This window comes from Alligator mississippiensis, chromosome 14, assembly GCF_030867095.1.
Source record: "Alligator mississippiensis isolate rAllMis1 chromosome 14, rAllMis1, whole genome shotgun sequence".
Classification (NCBI taxonomy): domain Eukaryota; kingdom Metazoa; phylum Chordata; order Crocodylia; family Alligatoridae; genus Alligator; species Alligator mississippiensis.
Window position 1 is genome coordinate 40,302,980 of NC_081837.1, and position 24,903 is coordinate 40,327,882.

The following is a 24,903-nucleotide window of genomic DNA, read 5'->3' on the forward strand; positions in this document are numbered from 1 at the left end:
TAAATCCCCGGGTGCCAGCGCTGCCTTTGAGGAGTGCTTCGAAGCAAAACCTTCCCCGTAAGCCGTGATGCCAGAGCAAAGCCCACGACTGGATGAGCGCCTGATGTAGGCGGGGAAGCATATAATGGGGCCGGATCCTGCCTCCTCCCCCCAGGCCCGCCCCAGGGAGTCAGGGCAAAACTCCCTGCTCCATTGCAGTAGGAAGCAGGATCCATCTCCGACCCGCATCCCTGATTCCCCCTGGGAACGGGGCTCGCCCCACGCTCCTTGGAGCCTAGATTCCCAGTTCAATTGGGAGCGGGCTGCTCTATTAGCACAGTGTGCGGTGGCTCGAACGCTGTCTTCCTGCAGGGCAAAGCCCTTTGGAAATAAGGGGGCCGAAGCAGGGAGAGCGAGAGAGGCTTTGTGTGCGCAGCAGAGGTAGGGAGGGGGTGGAAGAAGCGACCTAGGACTTGCTCCTCATCAGTTGCTCCTGTATGAAGCCCTGGAAGCTCTGAGGGTGGAGAAGGGGGCTTTGCCAGGCTCCTCGCCCGCTGATGCAGAGCTGGTGGGAGAGCCATGCCCCTGCAGCAGACCTGCTCCTAGCCCCATGCCTAGGGGTTAGCCATCACGGAGGGCGAGATGATGACTCTGTGCTATAGGCAGGCTCCGTTTTCATAGGAGGGAGAGCATGCATTAGTTGCATCCTCAAGGTGGCTCTAACACCTGAAGCTATGCAGGTTCCTGGAAGGCCCCAAACACCAGCCACGTGATTACTGTCACTTCTGTTCCCGCCCCAGCATGTCCCTGGAAATCAGGCCCCAAAAGATGCATGACAGAGGGGGTCAGATCCCGACCCCCATCCTCCCCTGGGTACAGTCAGTGGTGTTACCCCTGATGTGAGCATCAGTGCAGGAGCTCCTGGTCCTTCAGATCTCTCCCCAGCACCCCCCCTCTCCCTTTTCCCAACAAGACTCGCTTGCAATTCAAAGGGTGGCAGGGCTGAGGTGTTGCCATGGCAATCAGCCATCCACAAATTCACTGATTACTTGTTTGGGGTTGCTCTCTGGTGCTTTGCTCTCTGAAGGAGCTACCCATTTGCAGCCTGGGTGTTCGCAGCTGGCTGTTGACCCCATGAAATGAGCTGGCTGGATCTCAGGCCCTTTCCCAGCGGAGCTGCATCCAAGGCCCTCACCCCATCACAAACAAACACACACACAGGCACATGCAAACAAATACAAACATCGTTACCACTGAAATTAATTGAGATCTGTGTCTGCCATCTGCCAGCTCAACACAGAGAGCTGAATGGACTAGGGAGACTGAACTGCTTTCTCTTCCCCAGGGGGGTTCCTGCTGTATCAGGATCAAGGCAACAAGCCTGGTGCTTCATGGAGGAAATTTGCCTCGATTTTGGGGTCACATACTGCGTCGCGAATGGGAAGAATTGGTTGAACAATGACTGTCGACACAAATTATGGACACAAACAAGTGGTCTTCCACACAGCTCAGGTTCCAGCTTGCTCTTGTTAACCATGGGCTACAGCTCCGGATCTTCACATGGCCCAGAGCCAGATTTTCCAAGAACCTCAAGTGTACGGCACCCACAATCGAGGCCAAAGTGTCAAAGGGCCTAGCATCTGATGCACAATGCTCCCCTGAAAACCTGACCTCTTCTGTAGGCATCTACATGGGTTGGAAAAGACCTTTAGAGGTCATGTCATCCATCCTCTGCCCAAGTCAGTCATTGCTAGGCCATTCCTGGCTGACACTTCTCTGACCTGCTCTTAGAAACCCCCAGAGATGCAGATTCCAGCACCTCCCTCTCCTTGTACCACCCTGAAGCATAGGGAAGTACTAGTCCCAATTTACAGATGTAAAACTGAGGCTTAGAGAACCTAAGGGCCAGATCTGACCCCCTCTATCAGGCACCTGAATGGATGTAGGTGCCTAAGAGGGCCCTATTTCATCCTGCATCTTAACTTGGTGACTAATGCACAATGCATAGTCTGCATTGTACCTACACCATAAAAGGTGGAGTCCAACCATCAGGATCCTCCCTATCCTTAATTCAAATAATTTTCTAATATATATATATATATATATATATATATATATATATATATATATATATGTGTGTGTGTGTGTGTGTGTGTGTGAGTAATCTGAACTGCTGGAAGGTGTCGCTCTCTATCACTGCCCCATAAATCTTCTACCATTTGGGCTATAAAATACAAAAGGACCACACAGTGATTTCTAGGTGTGAGTGGTTGGAAACTTCTCAGCAAGGCATAAAACAGAATGACAAGTGCCATTTATAGAGATGAAAAAGACCGGGGCATTTATCAACGTATCTAACTTCCCGTCAGCTTCCAACCTCCTCTCCCTTTATTTGAGACATTGCAGTAATTGCTTCTAAATCTAATCACTGATTCTTTTTGATGTCTCCTCTGTCACTGTTATGTAAATCCCACTATAAGCATGCTGTATATTTTATGGATTGTGTGTTTGCCAAGGTCCCTAAGTGTGCAGAGCTAAAGAAATATCTTTGATTGCAGGATCAAAAAATAGCAGGAAACCTAAGGACAAAACAAATAAATTTAAACTCCAGGAAAACAGAAGGCCTTTGCTTAAATTGATTTGAAGTGATTTTTTCCTGAAAAAGGGAAATAGTAAGGTTTCCAGGGGGACTCTAAAATATTTCCCATTGTTTGGGGGAGGGAGGGGGGGACAACAAGGAGATGTGATGGATCGGAGCAAGCGGTGGGAGGATCTGAGGTGTTTTCAGCAGAAGTTGCTCTGGCGAACGTTTGCATATTCAGATGCCCAGGGTTGGCCTCCTCGGCTGGTGCACAGCAGCGCAGCGTAGGGCTATTAGCAGCAGGAATATCAATCCGACTGACTTCAAGGGCTCTTTGCTGATTTATGGGCGCAGATGACTGGCTCAGTATAGCTGCTCGATAGTTAGGAGCAGGCCAGTTGCTGCATATGAGACGTGCACGGCGCGATGCAGGAAGAGCGGATGTGCCAGGACGTTTAAAGCTCCCCTGGGCTTCTCTACGCCACGACAATGCCCAGCGTAAGCCAGAGCAATTTCACGGCTGCTCTAAATCACACCCAGTGATGAAGCCCCCCCAAGGTGGATACGGCATTTGAGGATTGTCAGATATACAGGAAGGCCTGGGCTGCTCCCCTCTTCCCTGCATTTACTCCCATGCTCGTAGCTGAGTGGCAGCAGTGAACACATCCTTGCTCTATGTCACCCTCTAACCTCCCACCACCATGTGCACCCCCTCAGCCCACACCAGGCTGGAGCCACTTAAAAATCTCCCATTAAGTCCAGTGAAGGTAGAATCAGGCCCCTTGTGTCATTGAACCGGATGATAATTTCAAGACAAACTGGCTTGCTCTGGCTGGAAGGGCCCACAGATACTGGGGAGAGGCCTGAGCCCAGGGGAGGTCAGAGCTGGTGTCTGAAGCAACTCTCTACAAGAATGAGAGAAGCTGTGAAAGCTGGCCCCAGATCCCAGCCTTCGCACACTTGGATGCCAGCTTCTGGCTCAGCCCTAGTTAGAAAGGTCTTGGCTACTCTTACATTATTGCTCTGAGCAGCCTTTGTTTTCCTGGGAATTCCCAGTTGAGCCATCTTCCGCCAGATGGTGACCTGCCTGGCTATTCACAGGACTTCTCCTGATCGTTCCTGACAAGCCTGAACCTTTTCTTCCTTCCAAAGCTGACGTCCAAGCAGCTGAACGAAGGCTTGTTGCAGCAGGGGCGTTTGCAGTGGTGTAGCCACCACGGTGAAATCCCTGCCTGGATGCAATGCGCTGGAGGAACTCCTACCATGGCTGCTTGCTTTGGGGTGGAGACTCCATGCCAAACGCCCTCCTCTAGGCCAGGCCCATGCAACAGAAAGCTGCCTCTGTCGGCTAGGAGGGTGAGATGACTGCTCTGTGCCCCTCCCCAGCTGTCATGGCTATGGGGGCAAACCCCTGGGTGGGGGCACAGCTGTGCCCCTAGAAGAGGGCTCCCAATAGCTTCGATTCACATCACTTAGGGAAGGGCTGCTGGCAGAGAAGCCCCTTCTGGCAGCTCACCAAGTGGTCCGCTGGCCTAACCAGTCTGCCATAGCGCTGCTGCAGAGGCTCTGTAATGCAGACCTAAGAGCACAGGGTACCAGGAGCATCACTGCCCCAGCAATGGTGTGGACACATGAGGGATGGGGAGCATAGCTCTGTGCTACAACCTAAAGATGCTGGTGGAGGTTTCGACTTGGCCTGGCCTCCTCTGACAAGTGAGGGTCACCCATTTTGGGGAGCTAACAGATCCCACTGTGTAGTCCTGGGGCCAGAATCCCACCATGGCTGCTTGGACCACTGGAGAAGCCCCAGGAGATGCCCAGGGCTTGGGGGAAACAAAAGAGAAAAGAAAACAGGCTTCAGAAAGGAACTTGGTGTGTGTCTGTGTGTGTGTGTGGGGGGGGGACCCCACTTTTCCCAGCCCCTCTGTCCTTCTTGTCTCTGAGGGAGATGGTGACAAAGGAGGATGCTTGGCAGGCTGGCAGGGAACCTGGCAGAGCGCGGGAAACTGGCTGCCAGGTTTGGGGGAGCTTTAAATGGCATTTAATTAGCTGCATTCAGGTGGTCAGAATAGTGCTGAGGCACAGCAGTGGCAGCGAGGAGACAGGATTGTGGTTCCTGGCATTTGTTAATTAAAGCAGCTCCTGACAGAGACTAATGACTTCTTAATGAGTTGGTTGTCTTAATGTCTTATTAAGTTTTGACATCCCCCTCTTTTCGCCCCATTCGCCAGCCTGCGCACCCCAGTTTTGAGGGAGCATTCACTGCAGGAGCCGCTGGAGCGGCGCATTGTCCTTGGCTTCGGGAGCTACGCCGGCCTTCTTGCAAGGGTGGGACTGAGCTGGAGGGCTGCAGAGAGGAGGCCTAGCCCCGTAGTCTTGACAGCCTTCAGGGTTGCAAGGAAACGGGTCCCTCCACAGGGAGATTTCCCTGGAACGGCAGAAATGCAGCGGGAGCCGTGAAGTGTGGAACGGAGCCGAGGACTCGTTTCTAAGGCACTGACCCCCTCCACTGGGGATGCTCACGGGAAGATCTTTGCCATGGCTGACACTTTCCTTTCTTTAAATGGGTGGTGTCTGCTTTCCCTGCTGCCTTTTCCCTCGTGTAGTCATTCTCCCTGGCTGCACAGCGTGTGAGGCTGCGGGGAGCCAAAGCTACAGCTGCAATCTGGATCTGGGCTTCCCCTGGCCTCTTGTCTCCGAGGCTCTGCCACGTCCCGTGGTGCTACTCTGTGGCCCACCGATTTTCTTCCCTGTAGTTCCCTTGCCTATTTCCCCGTAGATGTCTGCCTTTTCCTCAGTGCTTCACCATGTTCTCTTCTTTAACCTGCCTCGGGTTTCTCATCAGGGCCTCACAGACCTTTCCCTTTCTTCCCACCTGATGCTTTCCTCATACTCATCTGTTCTCTTATCCTTAGCATCTCACAAGTTCTCCTCTTCCCTGTTTGTCCAAATGTCCTCTACCTTTTGCAGACAGGCTTAGCCCACAGGTGCCTCCAGATGTCTGCACACGCTCTCCCTTCCTATGCAGCTCTGGATGCTAATTCACTTCCTCCTTGCAATCTGATAAGGGAGGAGACGCTGCCGAGTAAATATCCTGCTTTCTGCAGACCGAGATGTGGCAAAGGAGATAGTGGTAGTGTTGGAGTGATGTTGTGGCTGTGACCGTGCAGGCGCTATGTGAGAGACAAGGATATTTTGCGGGGCGATATCTTTTATTGGACCAACCGCATGGGTGGGAGAAATTTTTGACAAGCTTTCGAGCACAAAGTGCCCTTCCTCAGGTCTGAAGGAGCAGCAGATGCAAACTGAGCTAAGCACCGAATAGAACGATAGTCCGTGAAAAAGCAGATGGTGATTTCTCAGCCTCCAGATTCCAGCCATGCGGTATTTGTTTCGAATTTACAAAAAGAAATCCTGACAGGGCTGTTTCCCATTGAGAGGCCTGTTATTTCACTGCCTAACTCCTATTTGCAATTAGCATTTTGGTTTAATTTCACTGACATGACAAATTCGACTGAAGAAGCAAAATGATCTCTTGTCCTCCGCGGTAACTTCAGGCCTGTGACCTGCAGCAATAGGAAGAGGACAAGTTTCCAGACGCTTCGAGTAGGAACAGCGGGCAGCTTAGATCTGCCAGCAAACATCAATGGCAGTGCAGCAGTACTCATGGAGAGGGGATCGTCACAGTTCTTCCAGGGTTAGCAACTCTCTGGGAGGTGCGGCTGTAGGCAATGATACAGTTACGCTTTTTAGTTAAAAGGCAAAGAGGGAGCACTTACACCAGAGCAATTTTAATCCGTTTCCAGGAGAGGGCACTATTGCATGAATGTGTACACACATGCACACACACGCACACCTACCCTGAGGTTTGCTTTGCAACTTGGTGCTGCCTTCAGAATGGAGGGAAATGAATGAGCCTATCTGTTTTAGTCTGCAGCCTTCTCCTTACCTTGCAGGAAGACCCGAGTCCACACCAAGAAGCAGCAAGGACACCTTTAGCCCTCCGCATGCACCTGTTCCTATTGTGACACTTATAGCCAGATTCACACGTGCACACCTGGTCTCCTGTCTCAGCACCCCCTGCCCCACAGGAGGAAAGCCTGTCTTTGCAAATCCTGGGCTTGCACTTTTTCACTCACGCCCAGCTGCAGAGTGCTAGGGCTCTGCCCAGTCCTGCAGCCCTGTGCTGGGAGACAGGTGCCAAGGCACATCTTTGCTAAGCTCTTTGTTTCTTGCTGGAAGCTGCTGTTCCCTCCTGGTAGCAAGTTGGAAGGAGATTCTTGAGAAAGCTCTTGTCAGAACAGACAGCCCAGATGCATCTGTGGCGCTGGCCTCCCTTTAGCCCGAGTCTTAATGAAAATTGACAGAGCCCAGAGTTACAGGTAATTCCATTGTCAGCTTCTACAACCTCCTGTATCTGGTTAAACAAAAGCCGGGAGAAAGGGAGCGAGAGAGAAATGTCAGGTGGAAGCAGCTGCTGCAATCCATCCTCCCAAGCTCGCTCTGTGCACAAAATCAGCCTTGTTTAAGCACATTATGCCAGTGCCAAGAGTTTGGCCTCAGACAGGGGCAGAGGGGTCACCAATGCCAGAGTTGAGGAAGCCAGCCTTACCCGTACAGAGAGACCAGCATGTGTGGTGGTGTGTGGTTCATCCCAGGGCTCTGTAGAGCCAGACGTCCTCAGGAGGGAACATGCAAAGGTGCCTTTTTGCCCCTGCTTCCAGTCCTGTTGCAGCAAGGGGTGCAATTTCCCTTGGGCGGCAAGGCACCCGAGGCCACGCAGAGACCTCTGATGCCATAGCTGGGCTGTCTCCAGCCTCCCAGCTCCCTGCTTTAAAGCTCACTCGGACCTTAAATCTCACCTCTGCAGGGTCGCTGTGCCCATAGTCCCCACAAAGCTGTACCCACAGAGGGGAGCGGATGTGCAAGACGAGCCAATTCCACTGGTGGAGATAATATTCTCTCAGAGCCATTTATCACTATTACTCAGTGCAGGAAAAGATTCCTCCCCATAAACAGCTGACACCCGCGAGAAGTGCCTCGTGGCCTGTCGGTACTGAGCAGGCTGCTCACCCCCTGATTTATAGCTTTGCTCTCTCCAGTCTGTTGGGGCTGCTGAAACTTAGGTTTTCTGCAGCAGCAACGAAGAGGTCAGGAAGACTTCAGGAAGGCCTTCGATACGGTATCCCACCCCATACTGGTGAACAAGTTAAGAGGCTGTGATGTGGATGACTACACAGTCCGGTGGGTGGCGAATTGGCTAGAGGGTCGCACCCAAAGAGTCGTGGTAGATGGGTCGGTTTCGACCTGGAAGGGTGTGGGCAGTGGGGTCCCGCAGGGTTCGGTCCTTGGACCGATACTCTTCAATGTCTTCATCAGAGACTTGGACGAGGGAGTCAAATGTACTCTGTCCAAGTCTGCAGATGACACAAAGCTATGGGGAGAAGTGGACACGCCGGAGGGCAGGGAACAGCTGCAGGCAGACCTGGACAGGTTGGACAAGTGGGCAGAAAACAACAGGATGCAGTTCAACAAGGAGAAATGCAAAGTGCTGCACCTAGGGAGGAAAAATGTCCAGCACACCTACAGCCTAGGGAATGACCTGCTGGGTGGCACAGAGGTGGAAAGGGACCTTGGAGTCCTAGTGGACTCCAAGTTGAACATGAGCCGGCAGTGTGACGAAGCCATCAGAAAAGCCAATGGCACTTTCTTGTGCATTAGCAGATGCATGACGAATAGGTCCAAGGAGGTGATACTTCCCCTCCATAGGGCGCTGGTCAGACCGCAGTTGGAGTACTGCGTGCAATTCTGGGCGCCGCACTTCAAGAAGGATGCGGATAACCTGGAGAGGGTCCAGAGAAGGGCCACTCGTATGGTCAAGGGCCTGCAGACCAAGCCCTGCGAGGAGAGACTAGAGAAACTGGACCTTTTCAGCCTCCGCAAGAGAAGGTTGAGAGGCGACCTTGTGGCTGCCTATAAGTTCATCACGGGGGCACAGAAGGGAATTGGTGAGTATTTATTCACCAAGGCGCCCCCAGGGGTTACAAGAAATAATGGCCACAAGCTAGCAGAGAGCAGATTTAGACTGGACATTAGGAAGAACTTCTTCACAGTTCGAGTGGCCAAGGTCTGGAACGGGCTCCCAAGGGAGGTGGTGCTCTCCCCTACCCTGGGGGTCTTCAAGAGGAGGTTGGATAGGCATCTAGCTGAGGTCATCTAGACCCAGCACTCTTTCCTGCTTATGCAGGGGGTCGGACTTGATGATCTATTGAGAGCCCTTCCGACCCTAACATCTATGAAACTATGAATCTATGAGGTCCGTGAGCTTGCTTCTTCTGCTTTCAGGACCTGAGCAAAGTAGTTCACCTCTAGTTCCAGGGTGTCTACACGTGCTGCTGTCATGCCATGGACCGCAGCTGAGACGTGGCGTCAGGCACAGACATACTGGCTAAGCCAGGTGCTCGGACATAGATCTGCCTGTGCACATTGACTGACTGCCAGGAACCCACTCCCGGGGAGACAAAACACACTTCAAGATAAGTGTGCTCACAGATGCACATGTGCTGATGTTGTGCAGAGACACTAGCATGCAGGCAGGTATATTCCAGCATGGGCACCCGCTGTCCAAGTCATACAGAGATGCTGAGGCACACCCTGACTCACACCTATCCTCACGCACAGGATCTCCTGGCCTCCCCCGTGTGTGCATCCTCCCAGGCACACGCATACGCATCCAGGAGCAGCCAGCGTCCTCCCCCTGCCATCACTCAGATGCTGGCAGTACTCTGTGCCGCACATCCCAGCGCTCTAACCCATACTTAGTTGCCCTGGTCAGCATGGCGCAATGGCATGGGAATAGGGACCTCGTCCACCTCTATGGGAATGAGAGTCCGGGAACCTGGCATGAGACTTCCCTGCCATTGAGGGGAGAAAGCGTTAGCAGGGTCTTTATCTCCTGAAGCCACCTTCTGTGCACTGCACAGCTGCAGCGCTGCCAGGGGACCTAGTGTAGGCAGCCCGAGCTAATCCGCATGCCTGGCGAGCAACACAGGGCTCTGATCTCCTTCCCCTCACACCTGTGCAAGGTGACTGCCTCTTGCTCTCCTTTGCTGGCTCTGCCATCAGTGCAGCCAGGGCACACAGACACAGCGGGAGAAAAGCAAACAACTCCCCCTCCATGTCCACCCAGGCTCAGGCCCTGCCTGTTGCTATCTGCCACCAATGCCACCTCCTACCTCCCCCTCCAGTCCCGAAGAGCCAGCTCACATTTGGGTTCAGGTAGTGAAGATCAGTGCAGACATCAACCACCCTTCTCCCCTCCAGGCCTGTTCTATCAGGCAGAGACCAGGACTGTCAAAAGATGCCCAGGGCTGGTGTTTTTGGTTGTAGCCATGTTGGTCTAAGGACATAGGCAGCCAAGGTTTTAAAAGATGTGATATCTTTTATTAGACCACCTAAATAGTTGGGAAAAAAGCTCTTTGCACGCTTTCGGGTGCAATCACCCTTCTTCAGGCATAAGAAGTCTGCTGTTCTGAGACTCCAAGGGCTGGTGGGCCCTCAGCTCTCATTGATGTCTTTGAACAAGAGCTGGACATTAAATGTCTATGGGGTTGTTTGAGTCTTCCCAGCTGGAATTATTATTGCAGCAACATCTGGAGGCCCCTCTGGCCTAGGAGCTGTGTGTAAGGAGAGACAGTCCCTTGCACTCTACTCCAGAGACCAAACAGATCAAGGACCAGTCTTTGCTGCCAAGTTAGCCTGAATTATAATCAGAGGGTTACCTCTAACACAATGAACAAGCCTCATGCACTTGAATGCTGTGGTGTTTTTAATTACTATTAGGCTGGGAGGACTTGTCCGTGAGCACGAAGAAGTGTGGGATAGGCCCCCAAAACTCAACACCACACACAAGCACGTGGAGTGCCCCTCGTGGTATTTTACGGGGCGGCTGTTCTTACATGAGAGGGGCATCTTCACCCTGCAAAATGCTGCACCTGTAAGGAAGCAGAACTCTGGTAGAGGTGATATCTTTTATTCAACCAACTAGATATTTGCACAAAAAACCCCCAATTCTTTATTTGCAAACTTTCGGGCACACACAGCCTTGCTCAGGCATAGGAGAATGCAAAGATTGTAAAACTTCTCTTAGGTGGAAATGAAAATTCGTATTTCACAGGAGAGCTGAAGGTGTTGTAAGGTCTCCTGGTTGGAATAGTTCATTTTGTGCAAATTAGGCTCAGGTAAAAGTTAGAACAGTCTATTTACTTTGAAGGTGTCTGGTGTCAAGCAGGATGGTGAACGATGTTTCCTTCTGGTGGGGTGATGGAAGGCATTGAGGTCATGTCGGACACAAGACAAAGGGTCACGTTCTCAAGAGTGCTCAGCATTCAACAGGTCCCACTGTGACGCCGCGTCCTGGTTTTCCCAGGTGCTCGGCAGAAAATACAGCCACGTTCAACAGAACCGAGCTACATTTCGCAAGTGCCCAAGGGACTTAGCAACCCCAGTCCACTGAAAGCCAACAAGCCCGATGCGTTCTCGACAATTTTATGTCCCGACAACCTTTGTGCGTTATGAGCAATCGTGTGGGAACTGCAGAGTCTGAACTCATGTTGAGGAGAGCACAGCATATTAAAAATAGACCCCATTTCTATAATCAGGTTTTCTTCCCAATCTGTGTCCTCCTTGGAACAGGCTCCTTCTACAGCAATTTACTAATGATGGGGATGATTAAGGATTGCTCTTAGAGGTCTATCAGATCTCTCGTTTTTCCCTCCCTTTTTAATGAACCGCTTCTTGCCCCTGCGGTATCCAGGAAGGATTCCCACGATGGCAAGAGCGAAAGCACAGTCATTACAAACGGGATCTGCTCCTCAGATCTGGGGAATGAAGGTCTCCTGCGCTACCCAGCCTCAGGCCGGGGGCACAGCCAGATGCCCAGTCCTGTCTGGGATTTCTCTATGATTAACAAGTAAAGAGCGTTTGAGGTCAGAACTGCCTCGTTCAGCAAACAGGCTCATCTACCCCTGGCTACCAATTCATTTTGAACAGTGAATCGGCCGATGCTGTTTATTAGGGGCATGGGCAGACTAAGTGCTTGGGCAGGTGGGGGGAGTGGCGATGGCTTGCCAAGCTCTGTGCTTCCAGCCTGCTGCCCTTCTCCCATGTTGCCCCATAGCAGACCAGTTCTTCCAGTTGGCAAGAGGCGCTGCTTGGCCTCTCACCGATGGCTGGGTGACATTTGAGAGAGAGGTGAAAAGGAGAGAAAGGAAGGGAGGGAATCAGGCAGCGATGTGGAAAGGCAAACTTCTGTCCCCCCCTGACAGCAGGGTGAAGCGACCGCTTACTGCCGGCAGAGGCCCGGGGAGCGCCGGGAGGGAAAGCAGCTGGGTGGCCTTCACTCCATCCCCCATTGACTGCATTGTCAGGAGCCCTCCCTCCCCATCGCATGGCGAGTGGCTTTAACAGCGAGAAATATTGCTCATCTTCCTGAGAGTGAAAACAAACAGAGCATGAAAAAAAATCAGCTAAAATAATTACAGGTTACAACAAATCAATTGGAACTGTGTAAATAGCCTTCAGGCAGGCATAAGACACAATGTTCTTCAGCTTAACATGCCTAGCGTGCGCCCATTTCCCCACGGTGGCTTAGCAGCAGCCCTAGCTCCGGTCTGATCGGGGCTCTGATGGAAATTGAAGCAAGCAGGATTCCAGCGCTCGGCGGTGTCAGCTTTGATGGCTCTGGGTTACCGCAACCCTTCAGCAGCTGTCAGAAAAAGCCATCATAACTCACAGTCCCTTGTTATCCCATGGTGCGCCGTGCCGAGGTGGCGGGCAAGGGGAAGTGGAAACTATCTCGCTCAATCCCAGCAAACAGATTAATAGATTTTAAGGGCAAAAGGGACCCTTCGATCATCTGGTTCAACTCCTGCGTAACAGCCCATTCAGGCACTCCCATACCGAGCCCGATAACTCGTGCATGTTCCCGAAAGGCTTCCAGGCCTGACGGAGAATTCGGGGAGGGCAGAACAAAAGGGCTGGGAAAGAGATTTCTCCTTTTAGCCGAACGGTTCTGAGTCACCCTCTTCATTTAAAAAGCACACCGCACTTAGTGTTCATTTTAAGGAAAAGAGTGAGTGTGGTACGTGATTCAGTGAGGACAGTTGTCCAAATAGTTCATCAGCCACACTTACCCTTGCAAACCAAGAGCATCCTGAGACCCGTGTCCTGAGAGAAAGCCATATCTTTACAGGCTCTGCACCCGCTCACTTCAAGTAACTGCCCAGATTCCTCAAGGGATGGCTGTGGGGTCCAGAAATAATTGCTGGAGCGCTGAGACAGCTGTGACTTTAGGGATGGGCCAGGTACAAGTGAAAATTCACTTACTGGGCACGTCTACATGAGACGCTTAGTGTGCCCTTAATGTGCAGTGTTATTAGTAGTCTAATACCACTGCACAGTGGCACGTCACAGCACAAACAGTATTAATACGCTACTGCAGCGCACGGTATTATTAGGCTGCTGCACAATAGTGTCACTAAAAAGGCATTTGCTGGTGCTACTGCGCAGTAACTCCAGTTACTGAGCATTTAGTTAGTACTTCATTAAGCAAGTACCAAATTAAATGCACAGTAACCACTGCATATTAATGAACATGTAGATGCACCCAGTTATCACAGAATCACGGGCAGCAGGACTAGGACATACCTCAAGATGTTGTCTAGACCTCCCCCCCGCCCTCCACCCAGGGCAAGATCAAGCAGAGAGTTTGGTGTGGATGCTCTAATTTCAGAACAGTGATTGCTATTCACCACTTTTATTTAGCCAAAGCAATACAAACTTGTATGGAGGCCGTGTCTTGGAAAAAGTCTTCAGGAGCTGCACAGATATTTTTCCTGGTGGGTGTCCGATAAGAGTTCGCTTCTCCCACGTGATTCTCAGAAGGGAAAAAAGTGGGGCATGACCATTAACCATCTATGCCATTTGGGTGAAGGAGCAGGATGTATTTTCCTTTGAGGCAATGGATCTGATTTTCTTTTGCTTTGCACCTTGTACAGTCATTTGTACATATGCAAAATCTGTGCAACGTGTGATTGCCCTAATCTGGTAGTGGTTCACGCCTGCTTTGCCTGGACACGACTCCAGTGGGTGAGAACACATGGAAAACCTAAGCTAGACCTGGGAGGTGAGAAAGGAAGATGATTCATGATTAAGGCATGGGACTGGGACTCAAGGTATCTGGAAGCAGCTCCCAGCTCTGCCACAGGCTCCCTGTGTGACCCTGGGCAAGTCACCTCTGTTTCTCCATCTGCAATGGGCATGTCTGGAGGCTCTACTTCTAAAACCTTCTGAAGCCTCCAAGTGGGAAAGCACTGTAGGAAGAATACCAGGCATCCTTAACTGGGCAGCCAAATGCTGGACAGATGTGTCTAGAGACTCACAGTAAGCAAACGCCATTCATGTACTCTGGTGGTCCCTGCCACAGACTTCCCATGTGGACTTGGACCTGTTACTTCAGGTCTCTGCCTCAGCTCCCCACCTGCCAAAGGAGGAAGGGGTGTCAGGGACAGTGTACCCCTGTGGCAATGTCTGCTGTGCCCATATACCGAGTAGACATACCCAAATTATCCCGCTCAGACTGGTGGCAGTGAAGCCTCAGCAGTGTGGCTAGGCACCCAAGCAGCCTCCCCTGCTGTGGGTTGCTGCTGATATCCAATCTTGCTAGTAGAGCTAGATTGGGTATATTAACACCAACTTCCAGTCCACCTTCATCTGCAATGCACCCACCCTGTGCATCTGTACCAGGCCAAGCCTACGGGGCACTGATCTAAGTCAAGGCCTATAGGTACTACTCCAGTTGAAAGAATAAATTGTGATAGAGTTTGGCTATGAAATGGGGTTAACAGTCCCAGCTCTTTAAGAAAAGTGCCAGAGAACCTTTAAAAGGGCCTCAGCTTTGTACTTCATCTGGAGGGTGGATACAAGCCGGATATGTGCTTTTCCATAATGTCAGGCTGCTATCAACAGGCTGGTTGATATGAGGGCCCAGGGCACCATGAGGACAGACACTCTGTCATACATTTGTAAGGGCCCTTTAGCAGATGCTGTGGTTAGGTATTCAGGCAGCTAATTCTTAGAGATGCACTACCCCAAGTGTGAGGGCAAAATCATTGTAGTATTGAAAATTTTATGGCTTGCAAGCCTCATTACAAAACACTTGGAGAGAACAAGACAGGAACAATTTTCCAGGATGTTTCTTCTGCATCCAGAGACCCCAACGGATCGCCATATGACAAGGCCGTTGCCAGGAGCTTTTCAGTGGCACTGTTCCCCCCAAACCTTCTTCCCTTGCCTTCCCAATGCACCCATGAATACACATGCTCTAACCACGCCGGCTCTGATTTGACTGGCAGCAGGCAGGGTTGATTTGTACCTTCTAGCCTAACTGATTTCACTGCTTTGCTGGCAGCTTTAACATACTCACATCCTCTGTAGATTGGACATTGCAGAATATGCTCAATGCACACACACGTGTGTACATGCATGGGTTACTCATCTTCCCACCTCCCCGGGAACTCATGGCACGAAGGAGCGACAACCCCTGTGGTGCTCAGAGATCGTTTCAATGCTTGCCAGAGACCCGATTTATTCTGTGCTCAGTCCCGCTGGCCGTGCATAACACAGGAGCTGCACAGCACCCATCCAGGGTCTCGTTTGGGACAGTTCCCAACACTGCAACCACAGAATATGGGCAATGAACCTGAATGACATGGCTCCTGTCCAGGTGCTGAGGGACCAACCCGGGGAGACAAGAGTGGCTGCAGCACCGTCTGCATAGGGACAGTCCTTGGGATTCAGCTGCGTTCCCAATGAGCATCTCGTCCTCAAGCAAAGGATAAGCCCTGCCCCCGCTCCTCCTGAAGGTTCCTGGGTAACGAGCACTCAGCCGGTCCCGCAGGAATGCTCTTGTCTCTCTTCCGTAATGACTTGGAAGCATCTGTGTAATTACCCCAACCTGCACAGCGAGATAATTACCCTGGCCCTGCATGAGATGCACTTGAACAGTCGAGAGTTACCATGGTAGACGAAAGGATGGATTGATGGGATTGCTCTGCCTTTGAGCTTGGAAGAGGTGTCCTCATGTCTGATATCAATCTGCCTTTATTCTGTCGTTATTATCGTGGCAGCAGCCGCTCAGAGCCACCACAGCCGTGGACTGGGACTGCATTGCACTTGGTGCTGTACAGACACAGGACTAAAAGGATGGCCCTTGCCTCAAAGAACTTCCCATCCAGCTCTCTAGTGGTGCCAGCTCCTATGATTTTATCACACAGTGCTTCACAATACCGAGTCTCACATTTTCCATGTTAACAATAAAATAACAAAATGAAGGTCATGTCTCCAGCTGGCCCTTACACTGGTAAGAGAAAGCTGGTGAACCAGAAAGGTGATGCGTGAGCATCAGAAGACAAATTAAAACAACCCATTTATTATTTTTGTACATCCAGCATTTGCTTCGCGCCTGTGGGAAACAAGGGAAGGGCAACATTTCACTCTCTGCCTCCTTAGAGGGTGGGAACTTCAAAGGAGCCTAAGGGAATGAGATGCCCAAATGTCAGATAATCTGGAAGAGAAGTTGATAGTGAACAGTCCTTTGGGCATTTAAGGTCCCTTCCAGCCCTTACAATCGGTGACTCTATGAAACAATCTCCCCTCCGTCATAGAGACCCTCATACGAGGGCCAGATTTTCATTAAAACGCTCATTAGGACCCACGTCTGGTAGAGACGGGGTTAATGTTATCTCCCTGCCTGGAGCACACCTAGCACAGGTGTGTGCCCTCTGCAGCACTGATTGCCAGGGCACCAAGGGGAGAGGCTGCTCAGCTGCAACTAATTGCCTGAAGGAGCCTGAGGCAGGGAGAAGCAGTACTTTGCAGTTGGCGCTCTCAGGTTGTTCTTTGAGGGATTTGTGAGGCGCCTGCCGTGCATGTGCAATCTGCTGAGGAGGGACAGGACGGTCGTGGAGTGCCCCCAGCAGAAAAGGTATGGAGAATGCCTTCCCTCCTCTCCTCCCAGCAGAGCCGACCCTGAGTGAGATGCAGCAGCCCCACTGTTTGAGCTGTGCAAGGGTTAGGGTTAGCAGAGCTGCTCTCAAAGGGCATCATCTATTTATGAGCTCTCCAAAGCAAGTAGAAAGCAGTCCCGCACAGTGGATGCAGCGCTGCAGTAACCTGCATCTGATCAGCTCCTCTTGCATCCAGGCCCTGGAGTGATTTCCACCCCCCCCAGCCTTGGCTTCCCTTCCCGTGTGCCAGTACAGTACACGCTCACCATGCGTCTTTGTGAAAAGCCTTTCATTTGACACTCTGTTGCTGATATATGGCCACGAGATGCTTGTTCCTACTGATCGATCTTCCACCGTCTTTATGAATGCTTAACGAGATGCTAATTTAGTGCCGTGGTCAGCTCGTAGTATATGAGAATTAATGGGAGCTAATCCTGCAGTGTTTGAACATTGCAATAACGTTTCACCCATTTAAATGCTTCGTAAGAAGCAAAGTTTGGGCGAAACATAAAATGAATGTGGATGGAGCAAAACCCTGGTAGGACAGTAGGGGAACACTACCCACCTCCCTGCACCGTCGCAGTGGGTTGATCTTTCTTTGAATGTACGAATTCCAGAAAAATGCACTAGTTCAACCAGTAACGACTAGCCGAGATGCAGAAACTGCTGGGGGAAATCTCAGAGCCAATGCTATATGGAAACTCAGACTAGATGAACATAAAGGTCCCCTCTGGCCTCAAACACTGAAACCAAAAGAAGGTTTGTTAGACACCGAGTGAAAACATCACAGCAAATAATTCGTGGGATGAATTTTACCTCTTCTTCTAATTTGTGAGAGAGCAGCTCCCAGGCTAAATCTCCCATTTGAAATCATTTGCTGAAGCTCCTTTTCAGTGCGTGAGGCTGCAGACTGGATGTTTTAAGTTTAAACTGTCAAGGTGAATTTGTAATTGCCTATGGAGGTCATGTCTTTGTTCTCTGACAGACCCCTTCAACCCAGACATGAGTCCTCAAGCCTGCGAGATCAGAATTTTCTTTGTGCAAATCTTCGCCAATAGCTCCTTAAAATTTGGCTGCTTCCATAAATGTTCCTGCCAGGAAAATTATTAGCTAGAATGTTAATGGAAAATGAACACACAAAGCCTGAGAATGTCCATTAAAGAGCTTGCTTTAAAACCTGACTAAATGTTTGACATTTGCCCAGCTCTGTTCAAAGTCGGCTTCTTCTATTACAGGTGGACAATAAGATTGGAAATGCAGATTATCGAGTACCGGTGGAGCACGTGCCCTATCGAGAAGATTCCTCCGAGGAATCCGCTTGCTGCTCGTGTCTGCAGGCGGTCTCCTAAGGGTCCTCTGTGCAGTGTGCGCGGGAGGTGATGAGCATACATGGCTGTGTCAAAATGCAGGCGCAGAAGACAAAGTTGCCTTCTCCTTTCCAGACATGCTGTAGACGAACAGAAATGTTCTGGACCACCTGAAATTCTTGCGCTATTACTAATACTTGACTAGCATTGGCAGCAGTTGGCGGAGCTTGCTTCCATCCTGGCTGAAGGCCTCAGGAAGACACCAAGGACTGGTTGCAGGAGGAAGATTGGGCTCTCAAGTCCAAGCTGCAGTTTCTGCAGGTAAGGAGCAAGGTGCATTATGTATAGGGGTATATGAGTGGTGTCGTTAGCCATGCTGGGATCCGTGGGGACAAGATTGGCGTTTCCGGGAGCGGGCCTGGTGTGCGCCTCTCGTGTGTGTGTGTGTACAGCATTGATCTGGGACAGGGTGTCAGCTGTGAAATATATCCTTCTTTGTCAGTGAAGCATCATCCGAGTTGGAGATGTTGTCTGGGGTAGAGATTTCAGTTCCATCAAGCCTGACTTTGGAGCGAGCCCCTAGGAAAAATGAAGCAATTAGTGGATTACCATCTTGGTGGCTGAAAACAGCCAGTTAATCAATGCCCCATTGGCAGCCCATTTATACGGGCAGCTCATTGTTTGTCTTGCTCTTTGTGCAGTTGGTAGCCCTGATTCTCTAAACCAGGAATGGAAGATGAATTTGCATGGACTATTCTCAGTGGAGGGAGATTAAACCATGTGCTGAGTTTATACCTGAAACGTTATTCAAGAAAAAACTTTGATGCCCGAGGGTGGGAAGAAAACTCCAGCACCAATAAATAATTTGGGAGGAATGACGGACAAATTGAATGAAAGGCACTGAAATATTAGAAAAGAATTCATAAACTGTGTCTCTTGCCAGGCTCCTTTTGCAATGCGAGATGTTGGCTCTGTTGTCTCCGCCGTGTTCATGCTGCATAAATATTTATGGTTTGTAATGCAGAGGTTTGTCACATGTAATTACGTGAAGCTAACATGATGCTGTCTGTAGGTGACTTGCTGCACCGGAAAACACTGACAAATGATACTTTGCTCCAGGAAAATAGGTGTTAGTGGTGCTTTGTGACTAGCTAGAGGACTAGAAAGCTCCCAGTGCAGAGAGTTGTTCCTCCCTCCCATGGTACTTGCAGAGGGGGTGATCCAGGTACTGGTTAACTTCTATCTGATGGTTTTCAGAGAGTGCAGGTGATTGCCCATCTGCGTGCCTCAGTACTGACCAAAGAGACTGATGGGCTGAGACCCTAGTTCAATCCCCATGGGTTTAGCCCTTTGCTGACCTTGCCTACAAGGAGCCCACTTAGTGCCAGGGGTTTAGCTCACAGCAAACAGTCTCCCTGAAACCACCAAATACGCACCTCTTGGCCACTCTCTGAGTTTGAACTTGCAGTTTAGAGGTGAAAGGCTCCTTACCCCATCAGCAGTCAGAGCAGTCAGTCAAGCCTGGGCCCATCTCAGACCATGTGTTGTCCTGAAGGTATCTCGTTACATCCTGGGGGGCAGGAACTGCCCTGCTTCCTGCATTTAGTGCCAAGTAGCCATGGTGGCATCAGACTGCCAGTCCCTCCACAAAGACAAAGCCGCACATATAGTCCTATGTTTTTCTCCTCGACTTTCTCCAAGGGGCCATTTCACATTAGCAACCTGCTCCTCCTGCAAGTGAGAACCAATACCAATGGAAGATGATGCTAATACAGCCCGCTGAGGTGTTGCTAACGGGCTTTCTTGCATATGTACTGGCCTCTAGTTGTTTTACCACTCCATCCAGGAAGAGCACAGACCATCTGCAGACGCTTCTTCAGCCTGATAAAGGGCATTTGTGCTCGAAAGCTTGCTAAGAAGAATTTTTCCAACTCTGAGCTGGTCTAATAAAAAGTATTGATTGGATTTACCCGAAGAACCTTGTCTGCTAATGGGATGAGGCTGTTGCATTTTGTCAGTGCAGGGGAAACCATTCCTGCCAGCTCCAGCTCATTCCTGCTGTTGTCCAAGAGCACTGGAGAGACTCCAGAGCTTCTCTGAAAACCCTCCTCCGCAGCCATCCTTAACCAGTGCACACAGCCATGCACACAGCACCTGGCCAGAGCAGTAGGTGGCTGCATGGATTCCCGCTAACCGCAGATGGGCATCCCTGGCAGCAGAGCCTCCGAGCTGCTTATGGAGTGGAGCAGTCTTGAGATATTCCAGGAGAGAGCATTTTTATATGCACACGCCTACACCCAGAGCTACTTGGACTGATCTTCTAACAGAGGGCAGGAGCCTCTCTCTTGCGCACGCACGCGCACACTCGCACAATGTTGCAACACCTCTCTCTCCTTGAATAAGAGTGGCACTGACGCTTGCAAAGGACCTCTTCCTTCTGACAGCTCTCTGACTCCTGCTGTTCACAGACTGTAGCACCACTCATCACATTGACAAGGCTCTGTGACGCACGCATTGGGGTGACTTCAAAAAGGATAGAAAATACTGATCTGCAGGGGCTTGCGGTAATAAGAAGGCCTGTGCCAGATGGACATGAGACTGCATTGGGTCGCCATAAGCAGCGGTCTTCCACACGCCTTCTACTGCTGGCATGGGGTCAGGATGAAAGATCCCTCCAAACATACAGGCCTGCCTGCACGCCCCATTTTTACGCTGCTAATAACACCAATGTCTTCACCCCTGAACCACGCAATTCTTTCTCCTCTATTGTTCTGCATTATTTCCACTGCTGGAGGCACTGAAACTCTCTCCTAGCCTCCCTGATAATATCATCCATTGTTCTCACCTACCACTGCTCATCACTGAGTCATGCTGCTATCTGACAGCAAAAGCACAAAGGTCTCAGAGCTATCAGGTGCACCCAGCCAATATCTGGCTGCTTGGTTAGTTAGTATCTGTGCTTTGTCTTCAGAAAAGTTCGGGGATGGGGGAAGGGCAGGAAGACAAATGGAATTAATCCTCTGAATTCATTATGCAAAATCTTGGCATCCCTCCAGCCTCTCTCTTGCACAAATGGTCAATGTTTTTCTTTAATAGCATTAAGCAAAATTACAAATCACAACGTTGGTTAATCAATCTCAATAGGTTTCTCTGCATGTATTTTCTTTTTTTTTTTTTTGGGTGGGGGGGGACCTTTTCTTCTGGAGATGACTGTAGCAGATGATTTTTTTTTTCCTCTCTTTTTTTCCTTCTCTTGCATTGACAGTAATTGCTGGAGATGCGGGTGATTTTTATCTGTTCTGAAGTTCTTACATGGACAGACAAAATGATGCATGTCCAAAACAAGGAGATAAAGGACTCGGGTGCAGCTGAGCTCCGAACCAAGCCCAACACAAGCAGACGTGGGTCTGGTACAGCTCCTTCACAAGGCTCCAAAGGCTGAGAGAATGGGAGGCAGCTGAATCAGGAAATAACTCCTGGCATAAGGGAGTTTACTAGATGATATGGGGCCAGTATTGTGGTTCCCTGGGCAGGATGTGGAACAGAAGAAATTCTAGTTGGAAAAGACTTAAGTCACACCATGTAATTTATTCCCCTTGCCCTGAGCAGGATTGTTCCTTATAATACGTTGCGCTGACTACAATTTAAAGCCGCACAGAATGTGGCTTCCGTAACATGTTATTTTGCATCGCAAAACCAGCATGTAATCTTTGATCACAAGCAATCTGTGTTCTGCAGAAGTCCAGTATGGGCAGAGCAGGAGGATGCAGCTCAGGCATGAAGAAGTGCAATGGCAAGGATGCCCAAGAGCCTGGATCTGAAATAGCAGAGGGCTATTGCATGTCTGGACTGAGGGGCAAGAGCCCAGCATTGGCATAGTAGGGATCGTGAGTCAGGATCGAGTTGTGTTGGCAGTTTGATGGGAGAATGGAGGGCAGGGAGGCTGGAAGGCAGAATCCATGTGCCCAGGCTGTGTGGGAGCCCCAGACAGGAAGAACAAGGGGTAATGTGGGGCCCGGTGAGAGTAGATGACACATGACAGATCCAGAGGGATGGGGTGTGATTGTAGTGAGATATATCAGCAGAACTGTATGGAGCAATCTGAATGCATAACCCCTGTCCAAAGCCAACACTATTAGCCTTGGGCATGCAAGAAGATTAACATGCTGTCGCCACATGATTGTGTTACAAGAATTCAAAGTGGATCCTGAGCATTTCCAGCTTGTCTATTATTAGAGGCAGAGGGTGACATGTGCATACGAGAAATGGGGTGACACAGTGCTAGACTGGGATCATCTGGTTTCTAAAGGGCTTTTGTTGCTTTGTAAATTCCTACCCAATTAAATACCCATTTATCTCTCAGGACAGAAGTATGGGCCAGATTCATTCCTCCTGCTGTCCTTAATGTTGCTATTTTTATTGCAGTGTCCTCCAAAACCCAGGGCTGGCTTTAGGATTTTCACACCAGGGTTGAATGTGGATAAGTAGCATTTCATAGCAGTAGGAGCCCATTTGAAAGTAGACAAAACTGAGTGTAATCAGTTTGATTCTAGTTTTTATATAAATGTCACTTCTCTTCTATGAACATCTGTATATATGTACTCCTATCTAGTGATGGTATATACATGGCATTTATGTACATAAGTCTTAAATGATGATGCATTGCTATATCTATAGCCAAGCGTGTGTGTGTGTATGAATACACCCTGCATATAAATAACTTTGTATACCATATTTACATCTGTGCAGGGACAAATTATTGATTTGTCTGCCTCTGTGGAATTTGTAGTATGCCCATCAGTTCAATTATCTAGACATACACCAGCATGTTGATATGTGGGCTAGTGCATGACAATACAATATTCGCAAGTGTTTGTCTCTATGAAGTGAGGCATGCTGCTGCAGACCATATTATTATGCTGTGGGCTGCATGAATTCTTGGTGGAGCTGGCGGGTGGAATAGCTGCCCTTCATTCAGGATAAATGTAAGAAGCGGTTAAACTCGGTCTGGAATGAGACAGGTGGAATGATAGCAGTCATCACTCAAACCACAGGCTGCGTTCAAGGTGAGGAAGGAGCCGAGCTAGCTGCACAAAGGGGTTGCATTGGGAGGCTGAAAGCAGACCTGGGTGGCTGGCTGTTGCTCTGGAGTTGTGTTCTTGTGTATGTGAGAGAGATGACAAAGCCAGAAATGCCACAGAGGCAGGCAGTACAGACAGCAGAAAGCCACGTGCAGCCAGGGAAGTACTGGTAACATAGTCCTGAGGGAGGGTTTGGGGGTGAAGAGTCACCTGTCAAAAGAGACTAGGAATATTGAGCAGGGAAACTGTCTCTTCTTGTTCCATTCCTGCGGCACCTGGGGAAATAGGACTTTGGGCATATTCTTTGTAAACAGAATTGCATTGCTGACATACCTGATTGTCTGGGGTGATATAGGTGGGGATGTTCCTGCTCTGAGCAGGGGGTTGGACCAGATGGCCTCCTGAGATCCCTTCCAACTCTCATTTTCTATGATTATCATCCTCTTCTCCTAATGCACACAACCAACAGGACCCTACAACATGGACTAATCAGTTATGTTTAAAAGGGGTAACAATACCAATAAGCTCATTACTGGAGCCCTAATGGGTCTCAGCTATGTGCCTGTACACATAGACATAGAACATAGCCATACATGAATATCGTGAGCTGGGATATGACTATATACAGTCCTCCTAAGGCATTTTCACATCCATCACCCAACTGCCTAGGCCAGAGGTGGCCAACCTGCAGCACACATGACTTAAGCGGCATGAGTAACTTCTGTGTGGCACACAACAAATGAGGGAGGGGGCAGGAAGCAGAAAGTAGAGCAGCAGGTCAGGCAGGGGAAGGGCATCAGAGCAGCACTTGGGGAGGGCACAGGGCTAATTTGTGGCGCACGTACCAGAAATGTTGGCTCCCAGTGGTCTAGGAGTACATGAATATGCCTCTGGGGATCATGCACGCCTGTGGTCTTATGCACCCAGAATGTGCATGCAATATGAAGGTGTGGACTCTGGCAAGTCTCTGCAAGCACAGTGCATGTGTGCGCGCCTGTAGCTCGGTGTATGACTGCGTCGATGGAGCCAACTGCAAATAAACTGGCAAAGAATGTGAATTCTATTAAAGAGAATGAATAGTGAAATCTAATGCCGAGCTTCCCTCGGTGTTCCAGCCTCCTCTTCACCTAATCTAAAATTAACTTCACTGTTCAGCTGCATTTAAGCAAAACCAGTTGCCATGGCCACGCCAGGGGCTCCTAGATGTAGCAAACGAGGTAATCAGTTAAAATGAATAGCCACCGAGCTGATGCTTGCTGTAGGTTACATATGAAGTTCATTCACTTGTTAAACCTAATGGACTGTATTGCCTACGAATTGGAAATGTAAATTCTCTCTCTTTCGGTGGCTGGAGTTTGAACCAGGCCGGAACGCTGAAGGAAAATGTCAAATTAAAACAGCGAGTGCTGGAGATGATGGGAACCAATAAAGGCATAAATGGTGAGAGGGGATTTCAGAGGGGAGCAGTGCCTCTGGTTTGCTGGAAGGCAAGAAACCGTAGGCTGAACACCTCGAACCACTCCTGAGAGGGGCATTGGCATTTATTACACCCTATTAGTGCTTGCCTTGCTAAGAGATCCCTATTAGTATGGCTATTCTGTTCAAGCAGGAATAAGTCAGCCTGCCTTGGCTTTATTCTGTGCTGCTTTAGAAGAGGCAGGGAGAGGGACCATGCAACGGCAACATATTCTGTGCCCTCTCGGGGCTCTCCAAGCACAGTGCAGCCTGGTACGCCGGGGAGAACATGGCATCTTTCTGCTTCCCACCAAAATGGTGCTCTCTCAGAGGTGAGACACAGGGAGCGTTGCAGATGGCACAGACAGGCCATGGATGGGAGTGAAACAGTGATTTGTCCACTGGCTGAGCTGTGTGGACCTGCAAGGGGAACA

At 50.0% G+C, this 24,903-nt stretch overlaps 1 long non-coding RNA gene across 1 annotated transcript; it reads left to right on the plus strand.

Annotated features, from left to right (window-relative positions):
• The first annotated feature begins 16,450 nt into the window (after positions 1-16,450).
• LOC132244798 (uncharacterized) lies at positions 16,451-22,766 on the plus strand. The gene is made up of 3 exons (XR_009456570.1): positions 16,451-16,604; positions 17,862-18,254; positions 18,635-22,766. It is a non-coding gene; the product is annotated as an uncharacterized LOC132244798 (long non-coding RNA).
• Positions 22,767-24,903: the final 2,137 nt, after the last annotated feature.